General features: G+C 39.3%; 1 protein-coding gene across 2 annotated transcripts in view; it reads right to left on the bottom strand.

The window, feature by feature from the left end:
- Positions 1-24,181, bottom strand: part of DISP1 (dispatched RND transporter family member 1) — a 218,988-nt gene that overhangs the window by 112,780 nt on the left and 82,027 nt on the right. The window contains exon 3 of one of the 2 annotated variants that reach the window (XM_045298064.1): positions 8,004-8,154. The exons of the other annotated variant lie outside the window; for it this stretch is intronic. The gene's annotated coding sequence lies outside the window, so the exon portion shown is untranslated. The remainder of the gene's footprint in view (positions 1-8,003; positions 8,155-24,181) is intronic. 2 annotated transcript variants of the gene reach the window in all.

Raw genomic sequence — 24,181 nt, 5'->3', positions numbered from 1 at the left:
GTGTACAATTAACAAGTCTGTACATGCTTAAACCTGGGCAACTGTTTTTTTCTTGTCACCTCCGATGTAGATCATTCTAAAATTACAAAACTGGGTTCTGAAAGTCATATTTCTATGAGCAACTTTGCATATGAGGGGCTTCAGAAAGTTCATGGAAAATAGAATTAAAAGACAGTGGAATTTTTCCATGAACTTCTTGAAGACCCCTCGGGTATCCAACCTTTAAAAAATTTTTTTTTGTCAGACAGGATTCTCTAGAGAAACAAGACCAGGACACTTATGCTTTTATATATAGAGAGAAATACAACATAAGTAATAAACAGCTAATTAGTCAATAGAGCAGTACAAATGGCTCAGTGCAACTCACTTCCATGAGACAGTTAATCCACTGGCAGTCCTTCAACTCACGAGGGCTGCTGGGTATAAGTCAAGGAAGCAGACAGCTGAGTCTTCTGTAGAGCAGTTCAGGCTATCCATCCACAGGCACCAAACAGAGCAGGTCACCAACAGTCAGCCAGGTGACAGGGCCCAACAGACCCCAGCTCAAGTGATGTATACACCACCAATTTGAAGAAGCAGGTTTTGAAGGAACCTCAAACTATAGTGACACGGTCCACGGGTTGGGTGTCCCACAGGTAGTGTAGCTCACAAGTTTAGGCAAAGAACCAGCTAAGGCAGTGGTTCTGATCATCAAAGAGCAAGAGACAAGAAAGACAAGGCTCGCCCAGTCATTTATCTATTAGCCCTTCAATTAAACTGCCCTTCAATTAATCCCACATGTGTTCATTGGCCAGGTTGGCACAATAAGCCTATGTATCACAATCCACCCCTTGCCAGCCTGGCACCTGTACACAATTCTTTAGCCATATATAATTTCCAGACATTAATGAAATCACATTTATTTATTTATTTATTTATTTATTTGCCATATGGATCTTTTTTTTTTTTTTAACATTTTATTAGGGGATCATACAACTGTTATCCCAATCCATACACACATCAATTGTGTAAAGCGCATTTGTACATCGTTTCTCAAAACATTTTCTCTCCATTTAAACCCCCGACATTAGGTCCTCATTTTTCACATTTATACTTAACATCAAACATCTACCATACATATAAATGAAAACGCACTAAGTCCAATTGTATCTGATACATCATATATGAACAAAGGAAAGATATTCAATAAGCACATATAAAGAAAATACACAATCACAAACCTCGCTTTTGCAATTGATCACATGGTCATAACTGATAGGTAGAACTACCTTCTTCTACTATCCATTCTGCATTACCTTTGCCCTCGGCCAGCACCTCTGCTGGCTGTGGTTCTTTGCCTGGTGGGGTTACCCAGACCTTCACTCTTGAGGAGTCTGGGTCACTAGATCTCCTGCCAAGATTGGACTGCTGTAATTTACCATTTACTTTAATCACAGGGCATGGTAGTACTGAGAGATGGCCTACAGGATCTCCTGGATTCCAGACATATTCTGCTTTACCTACATTATGTAACACCAGTCTAATTTGTCCTTGGTAATCAGGATCAATCATACCACTCAGTACAGTGACATCCTTCCTGACCTGTTGATCCAAAGGCATAAGAAACCCAAAGTGCTCAGGGACATTCTCAGCTGCCAGTTGAGTGGAATCCGTGCTGCGTTTCCAGGTGGGAGAGTTCCTTCCTTTGGGACCAGGACCTCCAGGCCTGAAGTGCATAGGGTTGCTGGGACAGGAAGCAAAAATGCTGCAAGTGGATCACTAGGTGTAATAGTGAGGGGTGCCAGGCCAGCTTCCACCCCTAGGTTCCTGGACCCATGAATCCTGGCTATTAGAAACACAGCACCATATTTTGGCCACTGGCTTAGAGCATATACAGCCTCCTGGAGAACATTGCCCCAGCCCTGCAAGGTGTTGCCACCTAGATGGCACCATAATTGTCTTTAGGAGCCCATTCCATCATTCTATCAAGCCAGCAGCTTCAGGATGATAAACATGATACGACCAGTGGATTCCATGGGCATGAACCCATTGCCACACTTCATTTGCTGTGAAGTGAGTTCCTTGTCTAAAGCAATGCTATGTGGGATACCATGCCAGTGGATGAGGCATCCTGTAAATCCATGAATGGTGGTTTTGGCAGAAGCATTGCATGCAGGGAAGGCAAATCCTTATCCAGAGTGGTATCTATCCCAGTAAAACCAAAACGCTGCCCCCTCCATGATGGAACTGGTCCTATGTAATCAACCTGCCACCAAGTTGCTGGTTGATCTCCCTGAGGAATGGTCCCATATCTTGGACTACATGTTGGTTTCTGCTGCTGGCAGATGGGGCACTCAGCAGTGGCAGTGGCCAAGTCAGCCTTGGTAAGTCCATGTTGCTGCACCCATGCATAACCTCCATCCCTGCCACCATGTTCAGTTTGTTCATGTGCCCATTGGGCAATGACAGGAGTGGCACAGGAAAGAGGATCAGTCTCCACAGTACATATCATCTTATCCACTTGATTGTTAAAGTCCTCCTCTTTAGAGGTAACCCTTTGGTGAGCGTTCACGTGAGATACAGTTACCTTTATTTTCTTGGCCCATACCTATCCACATACCTCTTCCCCACACCTCCTTGTCACCAACTTTCCAATTATGTTCCTCCCAATTCCCTGACCATTCAGCCAAACCATTCATCACAGCCCATGAATCAGTATCGTCTCACATCTGGCCATTTTTCCTTGCAGGCAAACTAAACGGCGAGGTACACTGCTCGAAGTTCTGCCCATTGGGAGGATTTCCCTTCACCACTGTCCTTTAGGGAGATCCCAGAAAGGGGCTATAGTGCTGCTGCTGTCCACTTACAAGTGGCACCTGCATATCGTGCAGAGCCATCATAAACCAAGCATGACTTTTCTGTTCCTTAGTTAAATTATCACAAGGAACTCCCCAGGAGGCCAGAGGTGCCGACTGGGAGAAGGAAGGTACTGTGACAGGAGTGGAGACTGTGGGCATTTGGGCCACTTCTTCATGCAGCTTGCTTGTAACTTGAGGTCCTGCTTTGGCCTGATCTCGTATATACCACTTCCCTTTTAACAATGGAGTGTTGCTGCGCATGTCCAACTTTATGACTCTATGGATCAGACAATATCCAGTTTTATGATGGGCAGCTCAGGCCTCATGGTGACTTGGTGGCTCATGGTGAGGCATTCAGTCTCCACCAAGGCCCAGTACCAGGTCAACAACTGTTTTTCAAAGGGGCAGTAGTTTTCTGCAGAGGATGGCAGGACTTTACTCCAAAATCCCAATGGTCTACGCTGTGATTCACCAATTAGGGTCTGCCAAGACTCCACACTGCGTCTCTATCTACAACTGACACCTCTAGCACCATTGGGTCAGCTTGATCAGAAGGTCCCAGTGGCAAAGCAGCTTCCATGGCAGCCTGAACCTGTTGCACAGCCTTTTCTTGTTCTGGGTCCCACTCAAAATTGGAGGCCTTTCGTGTCCCGTGATAAATAGGTCGAAGTAGAATACGCAAGTGAGGGATATGTTGCCTCCAAAATCCAAAGAAGCCCACAAGGTGTTGTGCCTCCTGTTTAGTTATGGGGGTGGGGGGCAGATGCAATAGCTTATTCTTTACTTTAGTAGGAATGTCTCAACATGCCCCACACCACTGGACCCTAGAAATTTTATTGAGGTGGAGGGTACCTGAATCTTCTTTGGGTTAATTTCCCAACCTCTTTCACGCAGATGTCGTACCAATGAATCTATAGTCTTTGACACATCCTCCTTAGTGGGTCCAATCAGCATAAAGTCATCAGTATAATGTAGTACTGTTGACATTTTGCGGAAGAGACAGGCGATCTGGCAAGCTTTTGAGACTCCAGATGCTACTCGCCAAACTAAGAGGTAAAAATTATCTTTATGGATTTTGTTTTGCCATTGACTAACTTGTTCCACATAACTATTGATCCAGTAATTCTTAGCATCTGGGGTCTCAAACGCTTGCCCAATGGAACTAAGGTACGATGCAACTACTGGTTTCTACTCATCTGAGGCAAAGGGAATGAAGGGAACCAAAGACGCAAAGGAGAAACCGGCCCACAGGACTACCAGCCCCATCAGCCAGACTCTACCTGAGACCACAATTAGGTGTTCCCCAGCTGTCATAACTGACCCTTTTGGACATTCCCTCATATTTCACTAGTCTTTACCTTATGTGATCTCAAATTTTTTCCTAAAACAAATGTTTGCAAAATTTTCCCCTTCTATTATTATTTTTCCTATTTTTAATTTTTTCACTGTGTATCAATTTATATATATATACTCTGCTGATATTTTAAATATCCTTGTCATCATCATGCTTTTTGGTGGGTTTTGCCTGCCATAAGGTAAGCAATTTATATAAATTTGACTATAAATTTTTTCTTTGTCCTGTCAAATCCCAACGAAAAGGGAAGTGGCCTACAGTATAAAGTTCTAAAGCAGGAACAAAGTAACCATATGGAGAATAACTCTCTCAACTCATTCATAAAGCTACAAATATAAAAAGAAATTCCCTTTGTATTAACTTCAAATTTGCAGTATTTCTTCTTTCCTCCTTTAAATTCAATGCATATACTTTAAATTTAATAGAAACAAGAGATGCTCTCACCAAATTTTAATTTCCTTCTTCTTCTAAATATTTGCCCTTCCCAGATTACTGAAATATGACCAAAAAAACAACAAACCCCACTTCTTTGTAGTACAGATGACTGGAATAGCTCTCTAGTAATAAAGAAAAATTCTCACGCCTTTAGATAAGAATTAAAGTTACAAATGGAATCTTTTAAAAATTTGTGAAAAATTAGTTATTTGTAATATACAATTATTCTTGATTTTATCATCACAGAAATACATGTAGTAGACTATAATTTTAAATGTGTAGAAACCCTACAGCTTCTCCATGTCCCTTTTCAGATACAAATCAGGTAATTCCTAATGTATTCATTAAACCTTTCCTTTTAGAGAGCTGTCAGTTTCCATTTTTGTAACAGTGATTAATCATTATAATTAAAATCTACCTCAAAATTTCTCTTTTGCTTGTCCAATTTTGTTAACTGCCTTTTTCATTATTAACTACGTTCTTAAATATTTTAATTCAATAGAATAATTTTACATTATGTTTACCTGTTGGATGTATAAACATACAGAAATATACACATACATATTGGGAGGTACTCACACAATTGCTCCCATCCATTATTTTTTAAATAGGAATAGAGTGATACATCAGTGCCTGAACAGCTCCAAGCTAGACTTTTCCACTACTCAAAGTTCGAAAAAAATCTGCTCCATGTCCATAACTTTGCTCCATTGTTGAACTGAAAATCTGACTTGGAAAAACCTGCACAGGCTGAAAACAAGTCACACGCTGTATCTTGCCATGGACACAAAGGGGCGAGGCTTTCTTCAGTCGAAGCACTGCTCTCATTCACACACCACAGTGTTTGTGTTGATGCACAAAAACAATCATCATTGCGCTGTTTGGGGGTGTTTTGCTCTTTATTTGCCTAAGATATATTAACTATGGCTCAAAAAAGTGATACTAGAGATAAAGCGAAGAGGAAAGCTGTGAGAAGCAGAATAAAGTTAAAGAAAGAAAGCATTGTGAAATTTGAATCAGGTCACCGCTTGTCTGATTTGCTGGCTGACTAAGTCCACATTATCAACGTTTTTGGGGGTAAAAAAAACACACCAATGTGTTTAAGGCAGCTAATGTAGTGAGAGGTGAAACATGAAACAAAGACGTCAGAACATCAAACAGGTAAGAAGAGATCAAGAGAAAAGATCTTAGGAAGTGTACTGCTAGCAGTCACCTATGGAAGGACACTCTCCTACCCCCAAAATAACATTTCTCCGACTCCTCCAATTGCTCTCCATCTCTTAGAATGCCAGGAAGCCTCCAAGTCAAGGTAAAAGTAAAGTACAAGTACAAAATTTTTTTAAATTGTATTTACTGTATTGTGTTTTGATATTTAATGTATTATATTTATTGTGTTTAGATGCTTCCATAATTTAGAGCTGTTCATTTCTGTTAACATCCTGGAAAAATGAATGTGTAAGTAAAATTTTGGGGCCTTAGGACCAATTATTTGGCTTTCCATTACTTCTTATGGGAAAATTTTGTTTAGTTCTCAGACTTGTCGAAAATGAATTTGTAATGAATTGAGTTGGACAACCGAGTTATCACTGTATACTGGACCCCTTCCCCAAATTTGAAACAAAATATTGTCGAAGTAATACTTTCTCTTAAAAACAAAGCTAAGGAATGACCTTAAAAATATTTGAACATAACAAGTTAAAATATTATGTAGCTAATTTTTACAAGCTCAAACTATGCTATAATACCAATAAGCCCTTACCAATAAATCCATTATGAAACTGCAAACATGGCTCTTATCTAGACGTTGTAAAGAGAATTATAGGAAAGAATTATAAAACACAAAAAGCACTTGCCTTAAACATGCCCATCAAGCTAATGCCGCCTCATAAATTCCCTACAGACAAGGTAGAACTTCTCCTGTGTGCTTCCCAGACTGTAACACTTCACGGCAGTCAAAAGCCCAGGCTTTCTCCCTACTTCTGTATTAAAGCTCATTACTACTTTGAGCAACTGAAATGCTTCTGTTAGCAACTAAAGGAGACTAACAAGTTCTGCTTTAGTGACAGAGTAAATCTGCTGGTTTTCTCAAAGGAAAAAGGGTTACAATCAATTCTCCTGCATCTAATACTTTTCTAGAAGGCTCCTTGATACTATATTTTAGGGGACAATCCATCAAAAATTACACATAGCCCTGTCTCTATGCTCAGAGTCACACTCTCCACAGACTATCTTCATTCTGAGTGGTTCAATCAAAAGAAAACTGCTGCCTTCTCACAGAAAACAACCAACACAAACCTAGACATTTCCTTGTGATGAAAAAAGGCTGGAGTTGTCTGGAAGCCTGTGCATCCTATCACATAAAAAGACTGTCACAGGAGTGCTGTAAGGTACTAAGTACTCCTTTTCCTTCTGATGATGAGGAAAGCAATCTGTGTGTGCCTGAGATCAGATCCCACCGGATTAGCATCAACACTGACACCGCAGTCACCCCAGTCCCAAGACTCGGACACGCTTCACACCCGGAAGCAGATATTTCCTACCTTTTATATGTTCCTTCTCTACAGATGAAATAAAATTGTTTATTGCTTGTTTTCTATTTAATAGTATGATTACTTTCTCAAATTACTTTAAACACCACAAATATACATTGGTATACAAAAAAAAAACAGCCCCCAAGTCAATGCCAGTAAGTTGATTCTGACTCATAGTGACGCTATAAAACAGGGTACAATTGCCAGTGTGGGTAGAGTTGTCTGTAAAGACCGTGACTCTTTACAGAAAGCTTCATCTTTCTCCATGGAGGGGGTGGTGGTTTCAAACTGTTGACATTGCAGTTATGGATGAAAAAGTAGGTGTGCAGTTAATCAAAATACTAGAAATATAGCATAATTTAAGATTTAATTTGTTTTAAAAAAAAATCCAAAAAGTAGCAGGCCCCTCCCTTAAAGTAGTAATTCCTGTTAAGCCGAATCAGTTGTGACAATCAATTGTGACTCAAGAAGGAGACCATTATGATAAGTAGCCAAGCAGGAAGCATCTCCCAGTTGAGCTGTCTCAGGTGTTGGTCTGGTACAGCAAGCACAGAAGCATCACCCTAATTTAGATAAACAAGAGTACATGAAGCTTTAGGCAATGGTGGTCTAAAGGTCTCTGGAGAAAATGTAGGTATAGATAATTTCCTAATGATCACCGCAAAACCTGTCAGAGTATGAGTTATATCTGGTGACAATGCGAAAACCTGCTAATCTCTTCCTGGACTCATTGTAAAAACCTGCTTCTGTTAGATATTTTAAGGTATGTCACTTGCTTGATTTTCACTGGGTTTTTTAGGCATTTTGGAGGGCGAAACCCAGTTGTTTGCTTCTGTAAGTACTTACGAGAGTAAACAGAATTTCTCAAAACAATGTGGTCTCTGTTTTTCGCCACAGTGATAAGGCTCTCCTGAACCCCTCACAGTCCAACATGGATACCTCATAATTCAAACATTCCTTCATGATTAACCATCCAGAATGCTTCTGATATTTGTCACTGTAAAAAAAAAATTAAGGCATTTCAATAAGATCTCTGCATTGCTCCCCTCCCGCCCCACACACATGTACTGTTATCTCCCTAAGACTCCTTAAAGTAGAATTACTAGATAAAGGGCTCAAACACAGGAACAAATGATAGGACACAAAGGACTGTTTTAGCTCCGGCCCCTTTATGTTGGAAACGAACTTGATTAACGCCTAACAACAACAAGGGCGGGAACTTTTCTTGCCTTGATATATAAATTGTAGTTACTTTCTTGTATAATAATATGCCAGTCTATGCTTCACACATAAATGTTTATTTCAACAAATCTTCAACAACATGAATGTTAAATTTTGCTGACTGGCTAGTTCAAAACAAAATTATTCTGTGCACCCAGCTCCTATAAGGGCCTACATTGCTTTCAGGCTCACAGCCTACCTAAACAAATGTAAGTGCAAACATGCTTAACCCGTGACCGGTCAGCAATGTTGAAGCACATGAAAACACACTCATGCATGGTCAGCAAAGTCTCAAAATCTATTTGCTGATTTTGATTAGTGAAAACAGTAACTTATGCTAAATTTGCATTTCTTTCATTACTAGTAATTTGTAGGGAGCCCTAGAGAGGCAATCGTTCAAGTACTTGGCTGCTAAACAAAAGGTCAGCAGTTGAATCCCAGCAGCAGTCGGCTTCTATAGTTACTGCCTTGGAAACCCGATGGTGTAACTGCTACTCTGTCTCATAGGACCGGTATACGTCAGAATCAACTCAGTTAACATTGGGAGTAGGATGTACATCCTCTTCCATAAATTAATTGTACTTTTGCCTACTAAATTGTTGACCTTTTTCTTGTTCATAAATCATATGTCTTCTTTTCTTCATATTCTAATCTGAAAATATATTTCATTCTCTGCAGAAATATAGACAATGAAAACACTATAATATATGGCTACGTCTTATGGTTTCATCAAATGTATGGAATGTCAATGCAAGGATACCTCTAAATTTCCTTACCAGTCTAGCCATGGGATTACTGATAGACAGATATATTTCATCATTACTACCTCCTTCCTGATCACAGTTCCCCTCACATTCTTTTTTTTTAAGAATCATTTTATCGGGGGCGCGTATAACTCTTATCACAATCCATCCATCCATCCATCGTGTCAAGCACATTTGTACATTTGTTGCCATCATCATTCTCAAAACATTTTCCTTCTACTTGAGCCCTTGGAATCAGCTCCTGATTTTCCCCCTCCCACCAACCCCCTTCCCTCACAAACCCTTTATAATTTATAAATTATTGTCATGTCTTATTTACACTGTCCAATGTTTCCCTTCATTCACTTTTCTGTTGTCCGTCCCCCAGGGAGGGGGCTATATACAGATCCTTGTGATCAGTTCCCCCTATTCCCCCACCTTCTCTTTTTACCCTCCTGGTATTGCTACTCTCATTATTGGTCCTGAGGGGTTTATCTGTCCTGGATTACCTGTGTTTCCAGCTCTTATCTGTACCAGTGTACATCCTCTGGTCTAGCCGGATTTGTAAGGAAGAACTGAGGTCATGATACTGGGGGGGTGGGGGGGAGAGAAGAGCATTAAAGAACTAGAGGAAAGTTGTATATTTCATGAGTGTTATACTACACCCTGGGTCCCCTCACATTCTTAAAAAATATTTTTTCTCCTCACTTTTTTAACAGCCAATGCTAAACTCAATTTAACATTGAGCATCAGAGGTACATAAGCATCTGGATTCTAAGGCCTCAACATATTTTATATGGCAAAGGAAATGGAAATGTGAAAATATTTCACTTTGGACTGAAACAACCATGCCAGGTGCTTTATTGCCAGAGAAAGGATTGTCACTTAAGATATTAAATAACTCTGCGAAACAAAAGCTACACGAACAAGCACGACTAGAAACTAAGAAAGCCTCCAAAAGTCCTTTGCCAAGGGTGCCAGTGTCAGTACAAGGTAAACTGCTAGGGCTCCTCATCTGTAGGGAAGCCTCTTCAACTGCTCCAAAGGCAAAGAGAGAGCAGAAACTGATGTAAATTAAAAGTGTTGTCTTTATTCACACCACCAAAAGCAAATATTTAAACTTAACCTCCTTGTGTATACAATTATAATGCCATAAGTACTAAAGAGATCACCTTAGCTTTCCAGAAAATATTATTATCATTATATTACAAATTAAGTTGCAGAATCAGCATTAAAATTTTAAAGAACGGTAAAGAACAGATGAAGCTTTGGCCTTAAAAAGACAACTTATAAAAAAGCATTGCACTTGTGTTTTCCATGAAGCATTAAACCTATAAAAGCGCCCAATGATGTGAACCATTTGTATTTTTGAGTACATAACTATCGAGCGTCATGGAATCAATTTTTGTATACATAAACTTATTCATATCCAAATCACACTGAAATCAAAACATTGAGATGCTCCTTTTATTGTTGTTGTTAAGTCGAGATGCTCCTTTCACTACACAATTTAAGTTTGTGGCACCTCATACTGGGGAAGGTTTGAGGAAATGTGTGTTGGAATGCCTGCTGGAGACAGTACAGAACAATACTAATTTTCTAGAGACAACTAATACATTTTTTAATTACACCTATAAAAATATCCATAAACTGTCACAGGAGCCTGTTACTGATTTCATTCAGATCTCCGAAACATCATACACAATGATACTTGTCAGGGACTCTACGTCCAGGGGGAATGGGAATGGAGGCAGAGGAGGAGAGGGCTAAGGGAACTAGCTAACAGAAACAACTTAGCCGTCAGCAGGGAGAAAACTTAAACTTTAAACATTCATGCACCTAACAGTCATTAAAAATGTTTATCTTTTTGTGATTAACCAATGTCCTCTAGATCCATCTCTATTATGAGGTGTTTCACATATTCGTTATTCTTTAATGCTACATATTCTGTTGTTTGCATATATGATAATTTACCCATTCAGCTGTTTATGAGCACTTGATTGTTTCCATCATTTATTTGCATACATGTATTTGTGTAAAGGCTTTCTTTCTCTAGGTATATACGTGTAAACCAAAAGCACTGCTATAAAGTTCTAATTTATACATGTTGTTCTTGTTGCCAGGTGCCATCATTTCTAACCCATAGCAACCCTATGCACATAGGAAGGAAACACTGCCTGGCCCTGTGTCACCCTCAGAAATGCTGTTATATTTGAGCCCATGGTTGCAGTCACAGTGTTCATCTATTTTGTTGGGGGCTTCCTGCCTTTTCCTACCCCTCTACTTTATCAAGCACGATGTCCTTCTCCAGCTGTTACCTCTCCTGACAACAAGACCAAAATATGTGAGACTAAAGCTCACCACTTTTGCCTCCAAGGAGCATTCTGGCTGCACAGATTTGTTCTCTTGGCAGTTCGTAGTACTTTCCGTATTCTTCACTAGCACCATAATTCAAATATAGAGCTCCTCCTTACTCACTGTCCAATATTCAAAGGTAACTGAAATACCATGGCTTGGGTCAGGTTTTCAAAGTAACATTCATACTTTTTAACTTGAGAGGTCTTGTGCAATAGATCCACCTAACACAATGCATCCTTTGATCTCCTGACTGCTGTCCATGAGCATATACTATGGATCAAGCAACACAAATGCTTGAAAACTTCCATCTTTTCTCTGTTTATCATGATGTTACCTATTAGTTCAATTGTGAGGATTCTGATTCTCTTCACACTGAGTGGTAATCCACACTGAAGGCTGCAATCCTTGATCTTCTTCAGCAAGTGCTTCAAGTCCTCCTCACTGTCAGCAAGCAAGGCTGTGTCACCTGCAGGTGTCAGAATGTTAAACTTTTCTCCAACCCTGATGCCACATTCTTCTTCATATAATCCAGCTTCTTTGGTGATTTGCTCAGTGTGCAGACTGAATAAGTATGGTAAGAGGATACAACCCTGATGGACACCTTTCCTGATTTTAAAACATACAGTATTTCTTTGTTTTATTCACACAACTGCCTGCTGATCCATGTACAGGTTCCACATGAGCACAGTGAAATGATTTGGAACTCTCATTCTTTTCAGGATACCCATAATTTGTTATAATCCACAGAGTTGAATGCCTTGGCACGGCCAATAAAACACAAGTAAACATCTTTCTGGTATTCTCTGCTTTGAGCCAAGATCCATCTGACATCAATAATAAAACCCCTTGTTCCACTTCTTTGTCTGAACCCAGTCTAAACTTCTGACATCTCCTTGTCAGTGTACTGATGCAACCATTGCCGGATGATCTTCAGCAAAATCGTACTTGCATGTGATATCAATGTTAATGTTCTCTAATTTGAGCATTCTGTTGGGTCACCTTTCTTTGAGTTGATTACAAATATGATTTCTTCCAGTCAGTTAGCCAAGTAGCTGTCTTCCAAATTTCCTGGCATAGATGAATAAATCCTTCCAAGGCCTCAACAGCTTGTTGAAACCTTTTAAACTGGTATTCCATCAATTCCTTTAGCCTTGTTTTTGGCTAATGCTTTCAGTGCAGCTTGAATTTCTTCCTTCATTACCACTTGTTCTCGCTCATATGCTACCTCCTGAAATGATAGAATGTTGACTAGTTCTTTTTCAAACATGACTCCATATAGTCCTTCTACCCTCTTTTGATGCTTCCTGCATTGTCCACTATTTAATCCATAGAATCTTTCAATATTGTAACACAAAGCTTGAATTTTTTCTTGAGTTCTCCCAGTTTAAGATCAGGGTAAGCATGTTTTTTCTTCCCTTTTGGTATTCTAACTCCAGGTATTTGCACATTCCAATATAATATTTGACTCTGTCTTCTCAAGTTGCCCTTTGAAATGTTTGTTCAGCTCTTTGACTTCATCATTTCTTCCATTTACTTTAGCTGTTCCATGATTAAGAGCAAGTTTCAGAGTATCTTCTGGCATCCACTTTGATCTTTTCTTTCTTTTCTGTCTTTCTGCTTTCTTCATAAATAATGTTCCTGATGACCTCCCACAGCTCATCAGAACTTCACTCATTAATGCTCAATAGGTCAAATTTGGTCCTGAGAAGTTCTTGAAATTCAGGTGAGTTATACTCAAGGTCATTGTGGTAGTTGGGTAATTTGTCAACTAGATACTACTGGCTAGAGGTGGAGTCCAACCTGTGAATCAAGTCACGGCCAGATGACTCATATAAGAGTATGAGACACATCCCCTTATAGAAGGGTCACAAGAAAGAGACGGGCCAGGCAAGGTGCAGTATAGTACCGATGTGATAAGAGCTGTAAGAGCCCCCAGTAAAATGATTTTTTTTAAAAAGTATGAAACACTGGGAACTGCTCTCTGTCTCTTCCTTCACCTTCCTGCTGGCTGGCCACCCTGAGATATGCCGAAGCCTTACCATGTTTCCACTGACCTTGCATACACACAACTCTACACCTACAGGCCTGTGATGTTCCTGCATTCTGCATCATTACATGCAGCTATGTGATCTGAAGAGGGTTTTATGGACTAATATCAAACTTAAAGACTTGAGTTGAACTAGACTGGGATGCTTTCTTGATATATAATTACTTATGTATCTGAGTCTCTGGATTTGTTTCTCTAGTCAACCCAGCCTAACAGTCATATTTTGGTTCTCGTGGAGTAGTTTTAGTTTTAGTTTATTTTTTTTAACCTGTCTGGCTAGTCTCCTCCCAGAAACCCTTCTGTAAGGGGATGTCCAGTTGCCTACAGATGGGCTTTGGGTCTCCACTCCTCCCTCCCCCTCATTCACATTGATATAATTTTTTGTTCTTTCGTGCCTGATACCTGATCTCATCCACACCTCGTGATCACACAGGCTAGTGTGTGCTTCTTCCATGTGGACTTTGTAGCTTATCAGCTACATGGCCACTTGTTTATCTTCAAGTCTTTAAGACCCCAAATGCTACATTTTTTGATAGCCGGGCACCATCAGCTTTCTTCACTACATTTGCTTATGCACCCACTTTTTCTTCCATAAATGCCCTTTGCCTCCTAGTTCTTTCCTCGATTTCCTTTTACTTTCCTCTTGTCCCACTATCATGCTTACCCTTCATTTGGGTTTTAGTAATTCCTCTCAGTTACATTGCCCTTGATCACTTGTTGTTCCCTTGTCCCTGGGTTTGTTAACACCCACTTTCTTTCCCCTGCCTCCTCTTCTCCATGTCCCCCTGGAACCTTTGGTCCATTGTTTTCTAGACCAGATTGTTTATCCCACCTATCTTATCTCAACCTGAACTTACATATGAGCAACTGATGGTCTGTTCCACAGTCAGTACTGGGCTGATTTTATCTGTCAATATTGATCTCCATTTTCTCCTCTCACAGATATGGTTGATTTGATTTCTGTGTATTTCATCTGGAGAAGCTCACTTGTTTAGTCACTGTTTGTTTTGTTGAAAAAAGTTTTTTTGCAACAAAGTCAGTGGTCTTTCAAAGTTCTACCATGCAATCTCCAGCTCCATTTCTATCACCAAGACCATATTTTGCAATGACTCTTTCTTTTTGTTTCCAACTTTTGCATTCCAGTCACCAATAATTATCAATGCATCCTGATTGCATGGTTGATCAATTTAAGACTAAAGATGTTGGTAGAAGTTTTCAATTTCTGCATTACTAGTTTAATAGTGGGTATGTAACTTTTAATAAGAGTTGGACTGGGAGCGGGGAGGGAGGGGAAAATGAGGACCTAATGCGGGGGGTTTAAGTGGAGAGAAAATGTTTTGAGAATGATGAGGGCAATGAATGTACAAATGTACTTTACACAGTTGATGTGTGCATGGATTGTGATAAGAGTTGTATGAGCCCCTAATAAAATGATTAAAAAAAAAAAAAGAGTTGGACTGGATATTGACTGGATTTCTCTCTGTATGTGGCCAGACACACAGAAAGCAATGTACTTCAAGATAGATCTTGAAATATCCTTTTTGCCCATGAGTGCAAGGTTATTCATCTTGAATCTGTCACTTAGCATCGTAAACCATGATTTTCTCATTAAAAATGGCCAATACCAGTTCATTTCAGCTCACTATGACCTAGAATACTGATCTTTGTGTTCTACTTCATTTCAAAGCTGCCAGGGATAGAAGAGGAAGCAAGTGTAAATCACTAACTAGAGGGCAAATATATACTAAAAACAACAAAAAATCTAATTTTAAAATGACCCGAGGCCATGAACAGACACTTGATCACAGAAAATCTTCATGAAGCAACAAACACAAGAAGATGTGTTCCGGGAGAAAGGGAGGTGGGGAGAGGAAGTGTGTGTTAACAAACCCAGGGCACAAGTGATCTAAAATAGATGGCTAGGAGGGCATAGAATGCCTGGTAGGGCTTGATCAGGGGCAAGGTAACCAAGAGGAATTACTGAAACCTGAATGAAGGCCAAACATGATAGTGGGACAAGAGGAAAGTAAAAGGAAATAGAGGAAAGAACTAGGAGTCAAAGGACATTTATAGATGTCTAAATACAGGCATGTATATATATAAATATATTTATATATAATGATAGGGAAATAGATTTAGGTCCATAGATTTACATGTTAAGTGTTAAGGTAGCAGATAGACATTGGGCCTCTACTCAAGTACTCCCTCAATTCAAAAACACTTTTTTCTATTAAACTGGCATTCCATGATGTTCACCTTCCCGAAATGACTGCTGAAGACAAAATGCGTGCAGAAGCAAAAGTGGTGAAGAAAGCTGATGGTGCCCGCCTATCAAAAAATAGAGCATCCAGGGTCTTAAAGTCTTGAAGATAAACAAACGGCCATCTAGCTCAGAAGCAACAAAGTCCACATGGAAAAAGCACACACCAGCCTGTGTGATCACAAGGCATCGATGTGATCAGGTATCAGGCATCAAATACCCAGATTAAAAAATCATATCAATGTGAATGAGGGTGAGGGCGGAGTGACGACACAAAACCCATCTCTAGACAATTAGACATCCCCTTACAGAAGGGTCGCAAGGAAGAGATGAGCCAGTTAGGGTGCAGTATAGCACCAATGAAACATACAATTTTCCTCTAGTTCTTGTTTGCTTCCTTCCCCACACTATCATGCCCCCAATTCTACCTTACAAATCAAATCCTCTGGCTAAACCAGAGGATGTACACTGGTACAGATAAGAGCTGGAAACACAAGAAATGACCCTTTCACAGGGGTTGCCTGATTCATAAAAGTAGCAAAATTACAGTTATAAAGTAGCAACAAAAATAATCTTATGGTTGGGGGTCACCACAACATGAGGAACTGTATTAAAGGGTCACGGCATAAGGAAGGTTGAGAACCATTGGTAAAAGACATGAAAAATAATAATAATTTATAAATTATCAAGGATTCATGAGGGAAGGAGGGTGGGGGAGAGAGGGGAGAAAATGAGGAGCTGATACACCAAGGACTCAAGCAGAAAGGAAATGTATTTTAAATCATGATGGCAGCAAATGTACAAATGTGCTTGACACAGTGGATGTATGTATGGATTGTGATAAAAGCTGTATAAGCCCCCAATAAAATGACTTTCTTTTAAAAAAAAGATGTGTTCACAATTACTAGCCACTTGAGAGATGCAAATCAAAACAATGTCATATCACACTCCAGCATTAATAGCGAAGTTCAGAAAACAAGAAATGCTGGTGAGGATGTGGAAAGATTGGAATCTTCATAATACTGCTTGGGACTGTAAAATAGTGCAGCCACTTTGAAAAATTTGGTGCTTCCTGAAAATATTGAGTAGAAATATCTTATGATCTAGCAATCTCACTACAAAGTATATTAGGGTAAGTCTAAAAGAAGTAATAAAAATCAGAGAAAACTTTGCTACACAAAAATATCAGACTATGAAGCTATTGTTTCTTGGCATATCCTGCATCTAGGTCCTTACATTTTTTAAGACATTGTTTCCCATCGCTCTGACCCTTCCCCAAATAAGTCTGAGCTCTTCCACTTATCCCACATGAAAATGGCATTTTTTGAGTCCTTGAGGCACTAAAATCATATTCCTTTTAATGTCCTTGAGTTTTGGAACAAAAAGAAGTCTGAAGTGGGAAGGTCAGGGCTGTATGTTAGACAGGATACAGCTTCTCAAGGAAATTCTCAATGAAGTTCCAAGGCGGCCCTTGCTACCCTGGAAGAATGAATACATGCATTCTCTTGAAAGAAAAGAATTCTTTTATTTTTAAATTATTTCACTGGGGCCTCCTACAACTCTTATAAAAATACATACATACATACATTGTGTCAAGCACATTTGTACATTTGTTGCCATCACCAAAAAGAAAATAATTCTTAAACATAATTTTCCTGGCCTGTTTTTCACCAATGCAATTTAAAACTTCTTCCTAATAAGTCACATGATAATCTTTTTCCCTTTTTATATCTATCATGATTACTCCTTTAGAGTGAATTCAAATTCAATCTCCATAACTTTCTGAGTTGACCTCTCTGCCATTCATTGTATTGGCTCTGCACATCCTCCTGAGAGCTACTTTTAAGACAAGTGCATGAGGGGGCTTCAAAAAGTTGGTGGAGAAATATAAAATTTCCAAGTGTCTGCTCATGTTCTCAGGCCATTTTTTAATTAATTATTTGTTTTTTGTTGTTGTTAATACTGTAACAACAGTATTAACTGAAAACTACTGAAAACAAACAAAACAAGAAAAGCCTTACACATAGAAATATTCTTTGAAAGCTCCCAGGGATAGAAGGGGAAGTGAGAGTAAATAGCTATCTAGAAGGTGAACATATATCAATTTAGGTGAAAGATAAGGCAATATACAGTAAGGAAGAAGTTGGTATACAATGATCAAGGCAAAGAAGATATCAGAAAGAACACAGTGTTAAGGTAACAATGGCTGATGCTATCACTTGTGTAATCCTTCAGTAACAGTAGTATCAAGTGGACACGTAGATAGACGTGCATGTTGAATGCAGATGAGAAGGTGAATGGATCTACATCTGCAGATATATGTAGATTTTACAAGATATTTTGATATATGTATACATATGTGTTGTAAATAAATCCATGAATGCAAAGCATTGCATGAAAAAATGGAATTACAAGATAATGGGATTTTCCATGAATATTTAGAAGCCCCTTCTTAAAGTAGGGCATACAGGGAATAAAGTTATAAAAATAGTAAATATAACCAAATACCCTGAGTGGGTGAGTCACTGAGCCTGGGAGCTTAGGACCATACTATTGGGAGACACTTACGTATCTGGCATAATACATCCCACAACATTTTACCTACTTTGATGAGTAGTGAGTGGAGTCTTAAAAGCTTGTGAGCAGCTATCTGAGGTGCAACTATTGGTGTCTCCCTGTGCAGAGCAAAGAAAATGAAAGATGCATGGAAACAATAGATCTAAAGGATTAATGAATGATGTGACCTCAACTAACACAGCCTGAGACCAGAAGAACTAAATGGCGTCTGGATACTATTGCTAACTACTCTGAAAGGGATCACAATAGGAGGTCCTGGATAGAATAAGAGGAAAATGTGGAACAAAATTCAAAATAATAAAAAAGGCCAGGCATACTAGTCAGATAGAGACTTGTGGAAGCCCTGAGACAATGGCCCTTAGATACTCTTCAAGCCTGGAACTGAACTCACTCACATGACTCAACGTTCAGTTAGCACATAAAGTTAATAATACCTCAGGGAGATATGCACTCCTTAGAAAAATTAACCATAGATACTAAAAGGACAGCATTTGTCCAAGGATAAAGATGAAAAAGCAGGAAAGGATGAAGAGAAATGGCAAACATACGGAGAGCACTGTGACACTGTAGGTACGGCAAGCAATGTTATGAATCAAAATGAGTATGAATTGAAGGAAAACTAATTTAGACTGTAAACTTCTACCCAAATCACAATAAAACGCCAAAAAGTAAAATCAAATAACATGGATGACTCTGACAGCCAAAGCAAACAAAGCCAGGATTAGCACATCATCTAATCTGATTATTTAAAACCCAAAATCAATTCTGCGGCCATTGGGTCGATTCTGATAATACGGTGTATATAAATTTAAATGCTTCCTATTTATAGTTACATATTTCTGTATTGTCTTAAATGTTCACAACAATATGTATTACCTTTAATATATATATAATCGGGGGGAATATATATATAATTTCAGCACATATATGTATATGCGCTTCAAAAATTTGTGGGAAAAATACATTATCTTTGAATTCCATTTTTCCACAATTTTTTAAACCCCTTCATATAAGTGTTAGTCTTTTTACTTCTCTATTTTTAGCTGCTTTGTTTCCATTTGCTAGTTTCCAGAATAAAGAAGTTGGTTCCATGTCATCGCGCGCGCGTGTGCGTGTGTGTGTGTGTGTGTGTGTGTGTGTGTGTGTGTGTGTGTGTGTGTGTGTGTTTTCTCTCCTTTCTGGCTGCCCCTTTAATGGTGGGGCAGACGTGTGAAATACCTCAGAAAGCAGAGAGGGCAGCTCCTCAGCATGGGAAGCAGAGGACAGAGTGGTCCTGCTGTCTGAGAATCATCAAACAAACAAACTCCAGCTGTCAGCATAAATGTATTGAGCTCCTGCAGGGTAACAGTAAGACTTTGGACTGAGTAAGCCCCACACATGTATTTGTTTAATTCGTTAATGCGTGCAAAGTACTTAAAACATCAATGTACTAAGCACTTGAAGGAGAGGGTGAAAAATATCCTGGGTCACTACAGTAATTGTAGTTATCAAATATTTCAAAAATATTTAGAATAGGAAATTTAAATTTCTTGTGACTGGTTATACTATGTATTTTAGGCTTTAACTTGTAGTACAAGTCTGAATACAGCATGATCCTATCATAGTTTTAAAAGATGAGCATTAAGTTGAGCAGGTAACAGCAGAAAGGTTCACAGGGTGAACATTTTTGAGGTGCACGGAAGTTTCAACAATCTATGAATGGTTACAGCTCCCACTTGGGTTCTTCCCCGTCACTCTTGGCTGCTTTTAAAAAGTCACCAACACTCACTCTGATTGCTTTGGGTCAGTTTAGTGTATTATTTGGGGGGATCTAACACAATGCCACATTCTTTTAAGTCCTTTCCTTTCAAGCATTTCTTCTGTCCACCCTGATTTTAAGGAACTCTAGCAAGAGTCCTTGGTGGTGCAAACGATTAATGCTAGTGTTCACTCAGAGGTACGTTGGAAGAAAGGTCTAGAGAACTACTTCTGAAGACCAGCCATTGAAAACTCTGTAGTTCTACTCTGATACATAAGGGGCCACCATGAGCAGGAATCTCCTCAATAGCAACTGCAAGTAGCTTACTTTCTAATCAGTGGCTCCCAACAGCTAACCTGGCCTACAGTGCTGAGGGGCTGGTCCTTCTTCTCCAGCCTATCCGGCACCATCCCTCTGCCCCACTGGCCTCCCTTCAGCTCCTTCTAATGCCTGCCCTTTCCCCCACATTCCATGGCTGTTCCCTTGACCTACCCACCCTTCTTCACTGAGGTCCTGCTCTTTTCTTTTAAAGGGAGCTCCAGGTCATTTCTCATTGAAGCCTTTCATGACCCTCCCCACCAGGTCAAATACTCCTACTCCAGGGCCTCATAAAGCTTTGCACTTTTCCTTCATGACAACATTTGCAATTAACTGGTCAACTGTCTCCCCCACTAGAATCTAATGTTCTGGAAAAGCAAAAACCATGTCTGGTTTTGCTCATGTTTTATTCCCAGTGCTTGGCATTTCCATATCCCAAGCACAGTAAAAGGCATTTTCGGCATGCTATTTATTTCTCCCAAACAAACTGAGATGGAGATAATATCATCCCCGTCTATAGATGAAGCTAACACACTTGCCCAAGGTCGCAGTCAGTAAGAACCAGAGACTGCAAACCTAGCCTGACTGCATAAGCCACGTTCCTTCTCTCCTTCCTCGCTGCTTTTACAACACAGCCTCGCAATGCGTGCACATGTAAAATATTTCAAACATGGGAAAACCAAAGAGCTGTACCTGCCTCTTGCTTTGTACAATCTTAACATTTTGCCTTGTTCATTTATTTACTTTTAACATTAAGCCATTACAAGTAGAACAGAGTTCCCTGTAGAACCTTCTGTGATCCTATTCTTTGTCTTGTCTGAATTTAGGGTCTCTCATTCTCATACATGTCTTACACCATTACCACAAACATACCCATATATATGGGGATGCATTACATATTTTCAAGCATCATATAAATACTCTTCATACCATACTTCCCATTGTGCAATTTGCTTTCATTTTCTCAGTGCTGTTCTCAGACTTCTACTCCTATACTCCATTTCATTCTTCTCCATTGTTGGATTTTATTTCCAAGTGTAAAGATGCTACAATATGTTTAACCATTCTTGTTTGTGAACTTCGGGAAGCTTTGATATTTTACAATTACAGGCAAGGTCAGCAGTCCGACCTCACCAGGAACTCTTCTGTATGCATGTCTCCTTGTACATATGTTAGAGATTACCCATGAAAGTAGAAGCTTTGTGCATCTTTAACCTCACTAAAAATGCAGAATTGCTCAGCAAAGTCTGGTACTCTAACTTTAATTTAAATCTATTTATCACATATAAAAAGACACCAATTTTAAAGTCCAGAAGTTAAATTTTACTATCTTTCACCACCATCTGACTGCTCCCAGGCATACCTCTCTATAAAGCACAGAGCAAGAAAATGTTTATTAAATGAAAGGAATATTCAAATGAGGAAAGTGTGAATCGCAGCAACATATTTTATTAAACATTTGCTCTGTGTCAGTCACCACTCAATTTTTTTAAGTAAATAATATTTTTGCTCTTCATGACAACCTTAATATAGTTGCTATCCCATTTCATTATCTGATAGATCTTTTTTTTTTCTAGTGTTTTTTATATACTTACCCCAAGTGGCATAGTGGTTTACGTGTTATGCTACTAACCACAACATCAACGTTCTGAAACCAGCATATGCTCTGCAGGAGAAAGATGCAGCTTTCTGCTCCCAGGAAGAGTTATGGTCTCGGAAACCCACAGGGGCACTTCTACTCTGCCCTATGCTCATTGCTGTGATTAGGGATTGACTCAATAGGAGTAAGTATCTCTTTCTTTCAGGCAAACTATGGAACCACACACACAACTTAAAATGCAATAATAATTCTCATTAAAATGTTTTAAATTTAATTCATCATTACAACCATCTAATAACTGTTTTCTGATGCCATTTCCTCCCTACAATCCTCTCATTAGTCAAGAAATGGTCTCCTCTGGTCATGGTTACTCTACTAAGACTACACTACATGAGGGAGGAGGCCTGGAGGCACGGGGGGTTATGCATCGGGCTGCCAACCGCAAGGTCAAGCAGTTCAAACCCATCAGTATCTTTGCAGGAGAAAGATGAAGCTTTCTTCTCCCCTACTGATTTATGGTCTTGGAAACCTTTAGGGGCAGGCACACTCTGTCCTATAAGGACTACATGTCAGAATCGACTCGATGGCAGTGAGTCTGGTATATAATTTATATTATATTTCTTCATTAAATATTTTACTATATATACGAAGCACACAAGGTTGTATACAACCTCAATTGGAGACTGTACAACAAAATCTCAACTAAGGTCTTCCATGAATGAAAGTGCAAGCTAAATAACCCAGTCTTGCCCCTGTGTTGCTAATGTTGATGTTAGGTGTAGATGCAAAAGTTGGTAAATTCTTCGATTTCTTCACTTCTGTATGAGAGGTCAGTGCATAAATGTGTGTAGTAGTTAAATCAATTGGTATTTATCATAAGCAAATGTATACTACCCTATCACTGACAATGTTGTATTTCAAGATAGATCTAGAAATGTTCTTTTTGATGATGAATATGACACTATTCCTCAATTTGTCGTTCTCGGCACAGTAGACCTTATGATTGTCCAATGTAAAATGGTCCACATCAGTCCATTTCCACTCACTGATGCCTACGATGCAGATCTTCATGCATTCTACTTCATTTAACTTCCAGTTTTCCTAGATTCCTATTTTATACATTGCACGACTGGTCTGTGAGTTGGTCATCCTGTGGTGTCTTGCGTGTTGCCGTGATTCTGGAAGCTATGCACATGTGCTTCAAATACCAGCAGAATTGCCCACAGTGAGTCGGCTTCAGCAGAGCTTCCAGGCTAAGAGCAGGAAGACCTTGCAGTCTACTTCTAAAAAAACCCGGCAAGCGGAAACCTTGCCCCATCAGATGCTCAGAAATGTCTCTCATTTTCTATCTTCTCCTTATCTGTATCTCTACCAAGTTTAGGGAACTCAAGTAATGGTTTTCTTCAACCAGACTGTTTCATTTTCATTTAGCATGATAATAATAGTTGGTATATAAGGTGAAATCATAGTGCTCAGCATTCTTCATAAAGAATTCCACTAAAAAGCATGCTCCTAGGAGAATCTAGTTGTCTGTAAGTTAAATCTCTTAGCGCGTAGGAAAGAAAGAAAAAGCAGGTAAGAGCCCTCTATTTCTCTCCCCTCGTAATTGTTTCATCATGTACAAGTTTGTGCTTTTGTATCCTGAGTCAACTAATCCTTCAAGATGCCATGGGCTTGGAGATCAAATGGCCGTGGTTTCTACAAGCTTTACTAACCCAGCAGAGAAAGAATCCCCTTCTTAAAAATGTGGTGTTTGGATCAGGTCTTGGTTATAAACTCGTGAGCTTTAGAGCATATTAGTTTGGTACTACTCTAATGAAATAGTAACATTTTGTTTTCTCCATCCTAAATATGCTTAAACTGTAACTGGTGTTTTCTTACAGTTTTTAGATGGACAACTTTTTAATTTTTATATGAAGAATTGCTGTTAGGAGCACAATACTTACTTAACTATGAGACTACTAGTAAATATGTACATTAAAATGTTTCTTTTATTAGTACCTGAGATTTACAACAAACCAACCAGATCTTAGGACCTGAGGCATCCTAATGTTGCAAAGTTACAAAAGTATTCACACTTACTTGGAGTTACTAAGAGCTCAAGAGCCTGAGGACTTCAAGAAAGTCACAAAATGGAATGAGTTTAGGGCTCCCCGCCCCCC

The sequence above is a fragment of the Echinops telfairi genome, unplaced genomic scaffold (genome assembly GCF_000313985.2).
Source record: "Echinops telfairi isolate 266 unplaced genomic scaffold, ASM31398v2 ScPeMD7_7424;HRSCAF=8462, whole genome shotgun sequence".
Taxonomy (NCBI): Eukaryota; Metazoa; Chordata; class Mammalia; order Afrosoricida; family Tenrecidae; genus Echinops; species Echinops telfairi.
Note: the sequence above shows the minus strand (reverse complement) of the source record. Positions and strands in the feature narration are given on the sequence as shown.